The following is a 17,613-nucleotide window of genomic DNA, read 5'->3' as shown; positions in this document are numbered from 1 at the left end:
TCAAATCAGATCTCCACCATGTTGCTGCTGAGGACATCAGGTGCTGCAGTTATTCATCTATGAAGATGAAAAAACTCACTGTTAAAGAATGTTTTGTGTTGTGTATGAAGCACAACAGATTTCAGATAGAACCGTTGTACTGTGGTCTTGCTTTGTATCCTCATGGTTAAATGTACATATTTTAAGTCCCTTCTGATAAAAGTACTGAAAGAAATACAACATTGTACAAATAGATAAAATGTCTTTCTATCTCATCAGTAATATTCAAGGTGATAATCTCCCACAGAGCTATTGATAACAGTCCACATCAAGTCTCTCGACTTCTCTCAGTGTGAAAACATAATTATATCATTAATTTGAGAACTGTTTACAACACTGATGTTTGGAGATTAAAATCATATCTAAACTGTCTAATTCACTGTAAAACTCCATGACATTCACAGGCCATCTGTAGTTAAAAGACGAAGCTGGATTGATCTGTCCAAAAATTCAAAAGTCTCCCTACCCTCTCTAGTGCCCCTGAGCAAGGCACCTCACTCCCCAAACATCTGCTCCCCGTACATGGTCGCTCACTGCTCTGTGTGTCCTGCACCAGATGGGTAAAAAGCAGAGATTAAATTTCCCTACCTGCATGAGTGTGCCTTTGCATGTCTGTGCATTTGTTTGGGACGAATAAATGGATCTTAATCTTAATCTTTTAATCTTGATCAGTTGTCTTCCAGTTGACGAGCATGACGCTGCAGATCTCCACCATGTTGCTGCTGAGGACATCAGGAGCTGCATTAATGAGGAGCAGAAGCGCACTGTTATGAATGTTTTGTGTTGTGTATGAAGCACCACATATTTCAGATAGAACCAATGTACTGGGGTCTGGGTTTGTATCCTAATGGATAAATGCACATACTTTAAATCGCTTTTGATAAAACGTGAGAAAGAAATACAACATTGTACACATAGATAAAATGTCTTTCTACCTCATCTGTAATATTCAAGGTGATGATCTCCCACAGAGCTGTTGATAACAGTCCACATCAAGTCTCTCCACTTCCATCAGTGTGAAAACATAATTATATAATTAATGTGAGAACTGTTTACAACACTGATGTGTGGACATTATAATCTTATCTATACTGTCTAATTGACTCTACAACTCCATGACAGACTAAATAAACGATGTGAAAATAGTAATGGTGGATATACCAGCCTGTATCAGAATATTGGTGAAACATAGTTACTATCACATGCAACGTACACGTGTAGCGTATTGATAGTAACTTATTAAAAAAAAAAATAAAGTCACAACCAAAACAAGACTGTGGAGTTAACTTGCTTCAATCTGTTCATTAGACGTGATAAATAAACGGTAACTTTTATAACAATTACATATTACACAAAACTTGAGGCATGTAAGTTTCTTAGCTTAAATGAATTGGCTTTTTGAGGGCTTTAATGTGCTCAAAAAGTTGTAGGAGTTTGCAGTAAATTCGAAGGCGGCGAAAATTTACGTATTCTGGAGTATTTTGAAAAGGGCGTGGCAAAATGGCTCAAGAGCGCCACCTACGGAAAAGCCCCTCATTTAGCATTCACCGATCTTCAAAAAAAACAAAGACTATTGTGTATCATGACTAGATGCACAAAAAAGTCCATCAGTGCATTATGAATAACGCAACAGGAAGCCCGCCAGTTTGACTTTAGTGGCCATTTTGGTCATATTCGATATTTTTTGTTTTAAGTACTCCTCCTACAGCTTTCATCAAATCAACTTACAATTTAGACGATCGTCATCACAACAAAATGGAGATCTAAAGTTATTGAAGGATTACGTTTTAGCAAAACCGTCTGACCGTGGTGTGGCCTCAAAGTTTGATTAAACGCCATCAAAACACAGGCTCCTGTATCTTGGACATATTTTGTCCAATCGAGTCCAAACTATACACATAAGACAAGAGTCGCGACCTGAAGACATCGGTACAGAAATCGTGACTTAAAATCACAGCGTCCCCTGGTGGCAACAGCAAATGTCTTGTTTTTCTATGTGTTACAGTTTGATTCACTACTCGTAGGGCCTTCATTAAATCAACGTAAAAATTTGATGCATGTGTTCAAAACAAGATGAAGATCTAAAGTTAACGAAATTGCAACTTTTCATAATACTGTGTGACCGTGGTGTGGCTTCCAGTTTGAGGTATGAAAACATCTATATCTGGCAGATGTGCTGCAATATTTAGTCACTAGATGGCAGTGTCAGACCATAGTTTGTGTTATCTATGCATTAACAGACTATGTTTACAGGGTGGCCAACTTTAGAGGAGAATTAAACCTTTTACAGCATTGCTCAAACTTTGGTTTTAGTCTCAATCGCTAAGTTCTTCCTTCATGACAACTCTGAGGGGGGTAAATTTGTTTTTAACTTCCTTGTTTAAGCGATATAGATGTTTGAAATTCACGTGACGCCACAGTGTAAGCTGTGCTGTGTGTTGTGAGTTCGGCTTTAACCAGGTACAAGTGAACGCCTCATGAAATGGCTTACACCCACATACCCAGTAAATTACACACTTTGATGTTCTGCTCCTTCTCCTGACGGTCACGGTAACGATGTCTGCGCCTCCGTTTCTGTGGTAAGTCACGTTAAGTATTTTATTTCGATGTGATTCGCAGGGTGCCTTTGAATCAGCCATGATAGCTAAGGGACGCTAATCCGAGAGCTACATACCAGCTCAGTGTATATCAACGGGTTCGATGCGAATGCCAGCTGTTACCGAAACAACCGCCATGAACCCAGGTCCACCAAGCAGAGATAAGCGTTCGTTTATAAGGATGAATCTGAGACAGGAGACTGTGTGTCGGCTTCTTTTTCGCTAGCGCCGGAGGCTAACTAGCTCGCTAACAAGCAAGCTAACAATATCTTCGCATGGGTGCAGTAACTGTTCTTCGACTCGATTGGGGTTTTTACCGACAAACACCGACATGAAACGACATGAGCGGGTCCACCCAGCAGATATAAGCGTTACTTTATGCGGATGACTCTGAGACAGGAGACTGTGTGTCGGCTTGTAAGTTAGTTTCGCTAGCGGGCTAGCGATGCTAACTGAAACCTGAGAAACCTGAGTGTTTAAAGTCACATCTGCATTGCAAGAGCAGCTGTTCAAAGGAGCAGTACGTGTCCTAAAGCTCTTTCTTCAGAGTAGTGTTGTAACGTGTTACAGTGAAAAGTAACCGTGTCTCCCACCTTCAGTATTTAAATCGTTAATCTCAGACAGACTTCACTGAATTCTTTTGTTAAATATGAGTAAATCATAGCCTTGTAACTTTACTAGAACAGACAGTGTCATACAGAATTGTAGGCTAATATGCACTACCTATTTCCTAAGCTGAAATGATTATGATCTGATTAACTTTGAATTAATATTTTATTATTACCATGTAAAAGTCTGTTAAGCAGATAACATGGCACATGTATGACTTAACATATCTGTGTATTTGTGTTCAATGTTCCTCTAGGATGTCCAGCATGAGACACAACTTGAATCCAACCAGACTGAACACTGACTCCAGGTACAGACCTGTTTTCATTACTTACAAAGTATTGCACATAATACATAATGTGTTAAATTATAATGCAATACTTTTAATGTGAAATAGCTCCATACTAAACATTCATTGTCATGGTAGTGCACGTTTTAATCCAAAAGCATATTCAAATACATAGTTGAATATCCACCGAAAATAAGAATACACACTTTGTTCATATGTAACTCTAATAAATACTGTATAAGTTATATTTTGCTCCGGAATTGAACTGTGTTAAAGCGGTTCACATGGAAAATATATGTTCAATTATGTGAAGGGTGATTTTCATTACTATTATACTAATGGAGATTTAGCACTTGCTACACATTGTAAGAGCAGCTGTGCAAAGGAGCACTACGTATCCTAAGGCTCTTTATTCAGAGTCACGGTGTTGATGTCCTGTCACGTGTTACAGTGAAAAATAATCGTGTCTACTAGTGTTTACATCGTTAATCTCAGGCAGACTTCCCTGAATTATTTTGTTAAATATAAATACATTATAGCCTTGTAACTTTACTAGAACAGACAGTGTTCATAGAGAATTTGAAAATGATGTACACTACCTATTTCCTAAGATGAAATGATTATGATCTGATTATTTTTATGTTTCCTCTCATTTTATTAGGGACGGACGAGCCTGAAGGACACAGCTGTGATGACCAATTGACCATGTTTTGTCTCTTATGGCAAAGCAGACATATTAAACACTGGGTTCTTATCTAAAGTGTATCAAATCAGAAAGCAAAAGATACACATTGTTGTTATAAGTTTTTATTATTTTAACCAACCATAATGAAGATAGAAATGAATTCTTATCCATGCCACTTAGCAATGACTGCCACCACCAAACAGTTGCAGGCCATCTTTATTTAAGGGAGGAATTTAGAAGTGTTGTGTAGCTTCTGATGATGATGCAGTCGTCCACGTGTTGACCACCATGTTGCTGCTGACGACGTCAGGTGCTGCAGTTCCTCATCTATGAAGAGAAGAAACGCACTGTTAAAGAATGTTTTGAGTTGTGTATGAAGCACAACAGATTTCAGATAGAACCGTTGTACTGTGGTCTGGGTTTGTATCCTAATGGTTAAATGCACATATTTTAAGTCGCTTTTGATAAAAGTACTGAAAGAAATACAACATTGTAAAAAAAGATAAAATGTCTTTCTACCTCATCTGTAATATTCAAGGTGATAATCTCCCACAGAGCTATTGATAACAGTCCACATCAAGTCTCTCCACTTCTCTCAGTGTGAAAACATAATTATATAATTAATTTGAGAACTGTTTACAACACTGATGTGTGGAGATTAAAATCATATCTAAACTGTCTAATTCACTGTAAAACTCCATGACATTCGCAGGCCATCTGTAGTTAAGGGAGCAACGTATGGAGTGATGTGTAGAGGGCAGAAACTTGGACTATGGGCAGAGAAGGTCTCTGGTTCGTCTCCGGTTCGACTCCACGGAGAGACAACAAAAGACAAACCTGGATTGATCTGTCCAAAAATCCAAGAGTCTCCCTACCCTCTCTAGTGCCCCTGAGCAAGGCACCTCACTCCCCCAACATCTGCTCCGTGAGCGCCGTACATGGTCGCTCACTGCTCTGTGTGTCCTGCACCAGATGGGTAAAAAGCAGAGATTAAATTTCCCTACCTGCATGAGTGTGCCTTTGCATGTCTGTGCATGTGTTTGGGACGAATAAATGGATCTTAATCTTAATCTTTTAATCTTAATCAGTTGTCTTCCAGTTGACCAGCATGAAGCTGCAAATCTCCACCATGTTGCTGCTGAGGACATCAGGAGCTGCATTAATGAGGAGCAGAAGCGCACTGTTATGAATGTTTTGTGTTGTGTATGAAGCACCACATATTTCAGATAGAACCGATGTACTGGGGTCTGGGTTTGTATACTAATGGTTAAATGCACATACTTTAAATCGCTTTTGATAAAACGTGAGAAAGAAATACAACATTGTACACAGATAAAATGTATTTCTACCTCATCTGTAATATTCAAGGTGATGATCTCCCACAGAGCTGTTGATAACAGTCCACATCAAGTCTCTCCACTTCCCTCAGTGTGAAAACATAATTATATAATTAACTGGAGAAGTGTTTACAACACTGATGTGTGGACATTATAATCTTATCTATACTGTCTAATTGACTCTACAACTCCATGACAGACTAAATTAACGATGTGAAAATAGTAATGGTGGATATATCAGCCTGTATCAGAATAATGGTGAAACAGTTATTATCACATGCAACTTACACATGTAGCGTATTGATATTAACTTATTAAAATAAAACAAAGTCACAGCCAAACATACGACTCTGCAGTTAACTTGCTTCAATGTGTTCATTAGACGTGTTAAATAAACTAACTTTTATAACAATTTTATATTAAAAAAGCCTTGAGGCATGTAAGTATATGGTGATAGTTAAAGCAATAGGTTTGGTTGTATGGTTTCAAGGTTACTTACCTCTAGTTAATAGAGCCTCCTGCTGGCTACAGGAAGTGAAGCAATAATCCTTGCCGCAGTGCACAAACGCATGCAACGCAGAGACGAGCGCTTGGTCATTGAACGTTCTCTCTTCACCGACCGCAACAGAATAGAAATTGCCTGTGCTCGGGCCCGTTAGTGCTACAACGTAGCCCTAGTTAGGGCCCGAGCACCGAATGGTGAGAGGCCCTATTGAATCTGTAAGGATTTTTATTATTATTATTATTATTATTATTATTATTATTATTATTAGGGCCCGAGCACCGAATGGTGAGAGGCCCTATTGAATCTGTAAGGATTTTTATTAGGGCCCGAGCACCGAATGGTGAGAGGCCCTATTGAATCTGTAAGGATTTTTATTATTAGGGCCCGAGCACCGAATGGTGAGAGGCCCTATTGAATCTGTAAGGATTTTTATTATTAGGGCCCGAGCACCGAATGGTGAGAGGCCCTATTGAATCTGTAAGGATTTTTATTATTATTAGGGCCCTAGCACCGAAAGGTGAGAGGCCCTATTGAAATTGTAAGGATTTTTATTATTAGGGCCCGAGCACCGAAATCGGTGAGAGGACCTATTGAAATTGAAAAGATTATTATTATTATTATTTTTCTTCGCTCAGTGAATTGGCTTTTTGAGGGCTTTAACGTGCTCAAAAAGTTTCTAAAGTGTACAGTAAATTAGAAATGTGCGCAAGTTTACGTATTCTGAAGTATTTGGGAACGGGTGTGTCAAAACCGCTCAATAGCGCCACCTACGGAAAAGCCCCTCATTTAGCATTCACCGATCATCAAAAAAAACAAAGACTATTGTGTATCATGACTAGATGCACAAAAAAGTCCATCAGTGCATTATGAATAACGCAACAGGAAGCCCGCCAGTTTGACTTTAGTGGCCATTTTGGTCATATTCGATATTTTTTCTTTTAAGTACTCCTCCTACAGCTTTCATCAAATCAACTTACAATTTAGACGATCGTCATCACAACAAAATGGAGATCTAAAGTTATTGAAGGATTAAGTTTTAGCAAAACCGTCTGACCGTGGTGTGGCCTCAAAGTTTGATTAAACGCCATCAAAACACAGGCTCCTGTATCTTGGACATATTTTGTCCAATCGAGTCCAAACTATACACATAAGACAAGAGTCGCGACCTGAAGACATCGGTACAGAAATCGTGACTTAAAATCACAGCGTCCCCTGGTGGCAACAGCAAATGTCTTGTTTTTCTATGTCTTACAGTTTGACTCACTTCTCGTAGGGCCTTCATCAAATCAACGTAAAAATTTGATGCATGTGTACAAAACAAGATGAAGATCTAAAGTTATCAAAATTTAAACTTTTCATCAATCTGTGTGACCGTGGTGAGGCTTATAAATTTGATAAACAAAATGAAAACACCATGTCTGTAGTTAATGGTCCAACACTGCTCTCTAGTGACTTAATATTGAATTACACCTGTAGTGCCAATATTAAGGCACCAGAGGTCAGTGTAACACCATGGTTTGATCAAGACACAAAATGTAACTATTGAAAAAGCCATTTCGTCCCCTCTTCCCCCAATTTAAATCTGTCTGGAGCCGCACAACATATTTGATAACACAGGTTATAAAGTTATATATATACATATATATATATATAGTTATACAATATATATAAAAACTATAGTTTGTTGCATTTATTAAATAACAGAACGACAATAAAGACAACTGTTGACATTTAACTGGTATTTTTACCTGCTACAAAATAGGAAAACACCATACTCTGACCATGGCGTGGAGTCAAAGTCTGATCACATGCCATCAAAACACGAGCGTCTGTATCTTGGACATATTTGGTCCAATCAACTCCAAACTAGACATGTAAGACAAGAGTCGCGATCTGATGACATCTACAAGGACACCATGACTTAAAATCCTAGCGCCACCTGCTGGCTACAGGAAGTGAAGCGTTTATTCTTGCTGCAGAGCTTAAAACGCACGCAAGGCAGAGACGTGCGCTTGGTCATCGATCGCTCTCTCTTCCCCGACCGCAACAGACTTGAAATTGCCTGTGCTCGGGCCCGTTAGTGCTACAACGTAGCCCTAGTTAGGGCCCGAGCACCGAATGGTGAGAGGCCCTATTGAATCTGTAAGGATTTTTATTATTATTATTATTAGGGCCCGAGCACCGAATGGTGAGAGGCCCTATTGAAATTGTAGGCATTATTCTTATTATTATTCTTATTATTCTCCGAACAATGAATTGGCTTTTTGAGGGCTTCAACGTGCTCAAAAAGTTTTTAAACTTTCCAGTAAATTAGAGAGTGGTGAAAATTTACGTATTCTGGAGTATTTGGAAATGGGCGTGGCAAAATGGCTCAACAGCGCCCCCTGGAACCAGCCCCTAGGTTTCCACATAAGCGATTTTCCCCAAAATCTAGACACTGGTGTAACGTGACTAATCATAGAAAAAAGTCTATTGGAGCATTATGAAAAATGCAACAGGAAGCCCGCCATTTTGGATTTAGTGGCCATTTTGGCCAAATTCCACATTTTTACTTTAATGTACTTGTCGTAGAGCTTTCATCAGATCAACTTAAAAATTAGACGGGTGTCATCACAACAAGATTGAGAAAAAAAATGATCAACGGAATTTTTTTCCGTCACTTCGTGTGACCGTGGCGTGTCGTCAAAGTTTGGTTCCACGCCATCAAAACACGGGCATCTGTATCTCGAACATACATGGTCCAATCAAGTCCAAACTAGACATGTAAGACAAGAGTCCCGGCCTGAGGACATCTACACAGAAATAATGACTTAAAATCACAGCGCCCCCTGGTGGCACCAGGAAATGTCTTGTTTTTTGCTTGTCTTACACTTGGATGTATTCCTCCTCATCCACTGATCTCAACCATGTCAAACTGTACCAAATGGGTCTCAAGACATTGATAATGAAGGCATAAGATAACTGTGACTTTTCGTCAAACGCCATATTAATGGCGTTGCATCAAAGTTCATCACCTCGCCGTGAAGCACGAAATTGCTTTAACTTCAGTGTTCATGGTTCTATCTCACTCAAACTACATGTGTGCAACAACATCCCCCCCCTGAAGATTTTCATATGGTTTTAAGGAATGGGCGTGGCAAAATAACTGACTAGCGCCCCCTAACGGGCAGCCCCGGCACTACGATTGGCCGACATGTACAAAATTCGATTTGGGCATGTGTCTTTTCATAACAAACAAATAAGTCTCTTGGATAGATATGCTAGACTAAACAGGAAGCCCGCCATTTTGGATTTAGTGGCCATTTTAGCCCTATTCCACATTTTTACTTTGATTTACTTGTCGTAGAGCTTTCATCAGATCAACTTCAAATTCAGATGAGTGTCATCACAACAAGATTGAGATAAAAACTGATTTAGGGATTTTTTTCCCTTCACACCGTGTGACCGTGGCGTGGCGTTAAAGTTTGGTTACACGCCATCAAAACACGAGCATCTGTATCTCGGACATACATGTTCCAATCAAGTCCAAACTAGACATGTAAGACAATAGTCCCCGCCTGATGACATCTACACAGAAATTATGACTTGAAATCACAGCGCCCTCTGGTGGCTACAGGAAGTGACATGTTTTATACTTTGATGAACTGCTGCTGGCTGATTTACAATATACAGCTCAAATCAGATCAGTCAAGTCATTAGATCATGGTCAGAATTGTGACGTTTCCTCAAACCGTGTAAACATTGATGTGCGGCGAAGGATTTTCCTTCGCCAAAGGACACGATGTTATCATAACTCCACTGTGCATTGTCCTATCACTACAAAACTTCTGTCACATGGTGAGAGTCCAAGCCTGAACAGCTCTATGTGTCAATATTTCCTCAGTGTCATAGCGCCACCTACTGATTCGCCAGGAAACAGGAAGTACTTTGTTAATCCACTCTGCATTATCCAACCGGCTCCAAACTACTGACCTATGATCACAATACTGATCTGATCAGCCCCACATATAAATATTAGTTCAGGGTCATAGCGCCACCTACTGATCAGTGTGAATATTAAGTTGTGTTAACATTGTCCGATTGCCACAAAATTGCTCACGCTACATCAGAGCGCCTACATGAACAGATATATATGTCTGTGCGTAATAATAGTGATGGCGCCACCGACTGGCAAACCTACTGCCGCAGAGCGCAAAACGCATGCAACGTGGAGAAGTGCATGCTCGATCGATGATGTGCGCTTGGTCATCGATCGCTCTCTCCACCGACCGCAACAGGCTTCAACGTGCGGGTGCTCGGGCCCGCAAGTGCTACAACGTAGCCCTAGTTATTATTATTATTATTATTATTAGGGCCCGAGCACCGAATGGTGAGAGGCCCTATTGAAATTGTAGGCATTATTAGGGCCCGAGCACCGAAATCGGTGGGAGGCCCTATTGAAATTGAAATGATTATTATTATTATTATTATTATTATTTTTCTTAGCTTAAATGAATTGGCTTTTTGAGGGCTTTAATGTGCTCAAAAAGTTGTAGGAGTTTGCAGTAAATTCGAAGGCGGCGAAAATTTACGTATTCTGGAGTATTTTGAAAAGGGCGTGGCAAAATGGCTCAAGAGCGCCACCTACGGAAAAGCCCCTCATTTAGCATTCACCGATCTTCAAAAAAAACAAAGACTATTTTGTATCATGACTAGATGCACAAAAAAGTCCATCAGTGCATTATGAATAACGCAACAGGAAGCCCGCCAGTTTGACTTTAGTGGCCATTTTGGTCATATTCCATATTTTTTCTTTGATGTACTTGTCGTACAGCTTTCATCAGATCAACTTCAAATTTAGACGATCGTCATCACAACAAATTGGAGATCTAAAGTTATTGAAGGATTACGTTTTAGCAAAACCGTCTGACCGTGGTGTGGCGTTAAAGTTTGATGAAACGCCATCAAAACACAAGCTTCCATATTTCAGACATAGTTTGTCCAATTGAGTCCAAACTAGACACATACGACAAGAGTCGCGACCAGAAGACATCACTGCAGAAATTGTGACTTACAATCACAGCGCCCCCTGGTGGCAACAGGAAATGTCTTGTTTTTAAGACGTGTTATGTTTTTATGTACTACTCGGAGAGCTTTCATCAGATCAACTTAAAAATTAGATGAGACTCTACAAAACAAGATGAAGATCTAAAGTTATCAAAATTTAAACTTTTCATCAATCCGTGTGACCGTGGTGAGGCTTAAAATCTTGATGTGCAAAATGAAAAGACCTGTTTTCATTTCAACCATGTATGTGTTTCATGGTCTTATACTGACCTCTAGTGGCTTTATATTGCCGGCACAACCTACTTGTACCGCAATATTAAGTCACTAGAGGGCAGTGTAGGATCATGGTTTGACCAAGGCACAAATTGTGTCACCTAAGGCAGGGGTAGGCAACCTTTACTATTTCCTCCACTCTTCCCCCAATTTAAAGCTGTCTGTTGCCGCACAACATATTTGATAACACAGGTTATAAAGTTATATATATATATATATATATATATAGTCATGCAATATATATAAAAACTATAGTTTGTTGCATTTATTAAATAATAGAACGACAATAAAGACAACTGTTGACATTTAACTGCTATTTTTACCTGTTACAAAATAGGAAAACACCAAACTCTGACCATGGCGTGGAGTCAAAGTCTGATCACACGCCATCAAAACACGAGTGTCTGTATCTTGGACATATTTGGTCCAATCAACTCCAAACTAGACATGTAAGACAAGGGTCGCGACCTGATGACATCTACAAAGACATCATGACTTAAAATCCTAGCGCCACTGGCTACAGGAAGTGAAGCGTTTATTGTTGCTGCAGAGCTTACAACGCACGCAAGGCAGAGACATGCGCTTGGTCATCGATCGTTCTCTCTCCCCCGACCGCAACAGACTTGAAATTGCCTGTGCTCGACCACTCTTCCCCCAATTTAAAGCTGTCTGGTGCCACACAACATATTTGATAACACAGGTTATAAAGTTATATATATATATATATATATAGTCATACAATATATATAAAAACTATAGTTTGTTGCATTTATTAAATAATAGAACGACAATAAAGACAACTGTTGACATTTAACTGCTATTTTTACCTGTTACAAAATAGGAAAACACCAAACTCTAACCATGGCGTGGAGTCAAAGTCTGATCACACGCCATCAAAACACGAGTGTCTGTATCTTGGACATATTTGGTCCAATCAACTCCAAACTAGACATGTAAGACAAGGGTCGCGACCTGATGACATCTACAAAGACATCATGACTTAAAATCCTAGCGCCACCTGCTGGCTACAGGAAGTGAAGCGTTTATTGTTGCTGCAGAGCTTAAAACGCACGCAAGGCAGAGACATGCGCTTGGTCATCGATCGTTCTCTCTTCCCCGACCGCAACAGACTTGAAATTGCCTGTGCTTGACCACTCTTCCCCCAATTTAAAGCTGTCTGGTGCCGCACAACATTATTGATAACACAGGTTATAAAGTTATATATATATATATAAAAACTATAGTTTGTTGCATTTATTAAATAATAGAACGACAATAAAGACAACTGTTGACATTTAACTGCTATTTTTACCTGTTACAAAATAGGAAAACACCAAACTCTGACCATGGCGTGGAGTCAAAGTCTGATCACACGCCATCAAAACACGAGTGTCTGTATCTTGGACATATTTGGTCCAATCAACTCCAAACTAGACATGTAAGACAAGGGTCGCGACCTGATGACATCTACACAGACATCATGACTTAAAATCCTAGCGCCACTGGCTACAGGAAGTGAAGCGTTCATTGTTGCTGCAGAGCTTAAAACGCACGCAAGGCAGAGACATGCGCTTGGTCATCGATCGTTCTCTCTCCCCCGACCGCAACAGACTTGAAATTGCCTGTGCTCGACCACTCTTCCCCCAATTTAAAGCTGTCTGGTGCCGCACAACATATTTGATAACACAGGTTATAAAGTTATATATATATATATAGACATACAATATATATAAAAACTATAGTTTGTTGCATTTATTAAATAATAGAACGACAATAAAGACAACTGTTGACATTTAACTGCTATTTTTACCTGTTACAAAATAGGAAAACACTAAACTCTTACCATGGCGTGGAGTCAAAGTCTGATCACACGCCATCAAAACACGAGCGTCTGTATCTTGGACATATTTGGTCCAATCAACTCCAAACTAGACATGTAAGACAAGAGTCGCGACCTGATGACATCTACAAAGACACCATGACTTAAAATCCTAGCGCCACCTGCTGGCTACAGGAAGTGAAGCGTTTATTCTTGCTGCAGAGCTTAAAACGCAAGCAAGGCAGAGACGTGCGCTTGGTCATCGATCGCTCTCTCTTCCCCGACCGCAACAGACTTGAAATTGCCTGTGCTCGGGCCCGTTAGTGCTACAACGTAGCCCTAGTTCTTATTATTATTATTAGGGCCCGAGCACCGAAATCGGTGAGAGGACCTATTGAAATTGAAATGATTATTATTATTATTATTATTATTATTTTTCTTAGCTTAAATGAATTGGCTTTTTGAGGGCTTTAATGTGCTCAAAAAGTTGTAGGAGTTTGCAGTAAATTCGAAGGCGGCGAAAATTTACGTATTCTGGAGTATTTTGAAAAGGGCGTGGCAAAATGGCTCAAGAGCGCCACCTACGGAAAAGCCCCTCATTTAGCATTCACCGATCCTCAAAAAAAACAAAGACTATTGTGTATCATGACTAGATGCACAAAAAAGTCCATCAGTGCATTATGAATAACGCAACAGGAAGCCCGCCAGTTTGACTTTAGTGGCCATTTTGGTCATATTCGATATTTTTTCTTTTAAGTACTCCTCCTACAGCTTTCATCAAATCAACTTACAATTTAGACGATCGTCATCACAACAAAATGGAGATCTAAAGTTATTGAAGGATTAAGTTTTAGCAAAACCGTCTGACCGTGGTGTGGCCTCAAAGTTGGATTAAACGCCATCAAAACACGGGCTCCTGTATCTTGGACATATTTTGTCCAATCGAGTCCAAACTATACACATAAGACAAGAGTCGCGACCTGAAGACATCGGTACAGAAATCGTGACTTAAAATCACAGCGTCCCCTGGTGGCAACAGCAAATGTCTTGTTTTTCTATGTGTTACAGTTTGATTCACTACTCGTAGGGCCTTCATTAAATCAACGTAAAAATTTGATGCATGTGTTCAAAACAAGATGAAGATCTAAAGTTAACGAAATTGCAACTTTTCATAATACTGTGTGACCGTGGTGTGGCTTCCAGTTTGAGGTATGAAAACATCTATATCTGGCAGATGTGCTGCAATATTTAGTCACTAGATGGCAGTGTCAGACCATAGTTTGTGTTATCTATGCATTAACAGACTGTGTTTACAGGGTGGCCAACTTTAGAGGAGAATTAAACCTTTTACAGCATTGCTCAAACTTTGGTTTTAGTCTCAATCGCTAAGTTCTTCCTTCATGACAACTCTGAGGGGGGTGTATTTTATTTTAACTCCCTCGTTTAAGCGATATAGATGTTTGAAATTCACGTGACGTCACAGTGTAAGCTGTGCTGTGTGTTGTGAGTTCGGCTTTAACCAGCTACAAGTGAACGCCTCATGAAATGGCTTACACCCACATACCCGGTAAATTACACACTTTGATGTTCTGCTCCTTCTCCTGACGGTCACGGTAACGATGTCTGCGCCTCCGTTTCTGTGGTAAGTCACGTTAAGTATTTTATTTCGATGTGATTCGCAGGGTGCCTTTGAATCAGCCGTGATAGCTAAGGGACGCTAATCCGGGAGCTACATACCAGCTCAGTGTATATCAACGGGTTCGATGCGAATGCCAGCTGTTACCGAAACAACCGCCATGAACCCAGGTCCACCGAGCAGAGATAAGCGTTCGTTTATAAGGATGAATCTGAGACAGGAGACTGTGTGTCGGCTTGTTTTTCGCTAGCGCCGGAGGCTAACTAGCTCGCTAACAAGCAAGCTAACAATATCTTCGCATGGGTGCAGTAACTGTCCTTCGATTCGATTGGGGTTATTACCGACAAACACCGACATGAAACGACATGAGCGGGTCCACCCAGCAGATATAAGCGTTACTTTATGCGGATGACTCTGAGACAGGAGACTGTGTGTCGGCTTGTAAGTTAGTTTCGCTAGCGGGCTAGCGATGCTAACTGAAACCTGAGAAACCTGAGTGTTTAAAGTCACATCTGCATTGCAAGAGCAGCTGTTCAAAGGAGCAGTACGTGTCCTAAAGCTCTTTCTTCAGAGTAGTGTTGTAACGTGTTACAGTGAAAAGTAACCGTGTCTCCCACCTTCAGTATTTAAATCGTTAATCTCAGACAGACTTCACTGAATTCTTTTGTTAAATATGAGTAAATCATAGCCTTGTAACTTTACTAGAACAGACAGTGTCATACAGAATTGTAGGCTAATATGCACTACCTATTTCCTAAGCTGAAATGATTATGATCTGATTAACTTTGAATTCATATTTTATTATTACCATGTAAAAGTCTGTTAAGCAGATAACATGGCACATGTATGACTTAACATATCTGTGTATTTGTGTTCAATGTTCCTCTAGGATGTCCAGCGTGAGACACAACTTGAATCCAACCAGACTGAACACTGACTCCAGGTACAGACCTGTTTTCATTACTTAGAAAGTATTGCACATAATACATAATGTGTTAAATTATAATGCAATACTTTTAATGTGAAATAGCGCCATACTAAACATTCATTGTCATGGTAGTGCACGTTTTAATCCAAAAGCATATTCAAATACATAGTTGAATATCCACCGAAAATAAGAATACACACTTTGTTCATATGTAACTCTTTCTCTATAATTATGACATACTTTCATGTTTCCTATCATTTCATTAGGGACGGACGAGCCTGAAGGACACAGCTGTGATGACCATGTTCTGTCTCTTATGACAAAGCAGAAATATAAAACACTGGGTTCTTATCTAAAGTGTATCAAATCAGATCTCCACCATGTTGCTGCTGAGGACATCAGGTGCTGCAGTTCTTCATCTATGAAGATGAAAAAACTCACTGTTAAAGAATGTTTTGTGTTGTGTATGAAGCACAGCAGATTTCAGATAGAACCGTTGTACTGTGGTCTGGGTTTGTATCCTAATGGTTAAATGCACATATTTTAAGTCGCTTTTGATAAAAGTACTGAAAGAAATACAACATTGTAAAAATAGATAAAATGTCTTTCTACCTCATTTGTAATATTCAAGGTGATAATCTCCCACAGAGCTATTGATAACAGTCCACATCAAGTCTCTCCACTTCCCTCGGTGTGAAAACATAATTATATAATTAATTTGAGAACTGTTTACAACACTTATGTGTGGAGATTATACTCATATCTAAACTGTCATATTCACTGTAAAACTCCATGACAGGCTAAATAAACGCGGTGGGAATAGTAATGGTGGATATAATATATTGTAACTTTACTAGAACAGACAGTGTTCATAGAGAATTTGAAAATGATGTACACTACCTATTTCCTAAGATGAAATGATTATGATCTGATTATTTTTATGTTTCCTCTCATTTTATTAGGGACGGACGAGCCTGAAGGACACAGCTGTGATGACCAATTGACCATGTTTTGTCTCTTATGGCAAAGCAGAAATATTAAACACTGGGTTCTTATCTAAAGTGTATCAAATCAGAAAGCAAAAGATACACATTGTTGTAATAAGTTTCTATTATTTTAACCAACCATAATAAAGATAGAAATGAATTGTTATCCATGACAATGAGCAATGACTGTTACCACTAAACAGTTGCAGGCCATCTTTATTTAAGGGAGGAATTTAGAAGTGTTGTGTAGCTTCTGATGATGATGCAGTCGTCCACGTGTTGACCACCATGTTGCTGCTGACGACGTCAGGTGCTGCAGTTCCTCATCTATAAAGAGAAGAAACGCACTGTTAAAGAATGTTTTGAGTTGTGTATGAAGCACAACAGATTTCAGATAGAACCGTTGTACTGTGGTCTGGGTTTGTATCCTAATGGTTAAATGCACATATTTTAAGTCGCTTTTGATAAAAGTACTGAACGAAATACAACATTGTAAAAATAGATAAAATGTCTTTCTACCTCATCTGTAATATTCAAGGTGATAATCTCCCACAGAGCTATTGATAACAGTCCACATCAAGTCTCTCCACTTCCCTCGGTTTGAAAACATAATTATATAATTAATTTGAGAACTGTTTACAACACTGATGTGTGGAGATTATAATCATATCTAAACTGTCATATTCACTTTAAAACTCCATGACAGGCTAAATAAACGCGGTGGGAATAGTAATGGTAGATATACCAGCCTTCAACAGAATAATGGTGAAACATAGTTACTATCACATGCAACTTACACGTGTAGCATATTGATATTAACTTATTATAATAAAACATAAAGTCTCAACCAAACATACGACCCTG

At 39.4% G+C, this 17,613-nt stretch overlaps 1 long non-coding RNA gene across 2 annotated transcripts; it reads left to right on the top strand.

Annotated features, from left to right (window-relative positions):
- The first annotated feature begins 2,302 nt into the window (after positions 1–2,302).
- Positions 2,303–17,217, top strand: LOC128457659 (uncharacterized). Of its 2 annotated transcripts, XR_008341955.1 has the most exons (4): positions 2,303–2,618; positions 3,502–3,555; positions 16,030–16,165; positions 16,726–17,217. It is a non-coding gene; the product is annotated as an uncharacterized LOC128457659 (long non-coding RNA). The 2 variants fall into 2 exon arrangements; XR_008341956.1 differs by lacking the exons at positions 2,303–2,618; positions 3,502–3,555 and adding an exon at positions 15,034–15,778.
- Positions 17,218–17,613: the final 396 nt, after the last annotated feature.

Source organism: Pleuronectes platessa, chromosome 15 (assembly GCF_947347685.1).
Source record: "Pleuronectes platessa chromosome 15, fPlePla1.1, whole genome shotgun sequence".
NCBI classification, from domain to species: Eukaryota; Metazoa; Chordata; class Actinopteri; order Pleuronectiformes; family Pleuronectidae; genus Pleuronectes; species Pleuronectes platessa.
This window is presented reverse-complemented; position numbering and strand designations above follow the sequence as displayed.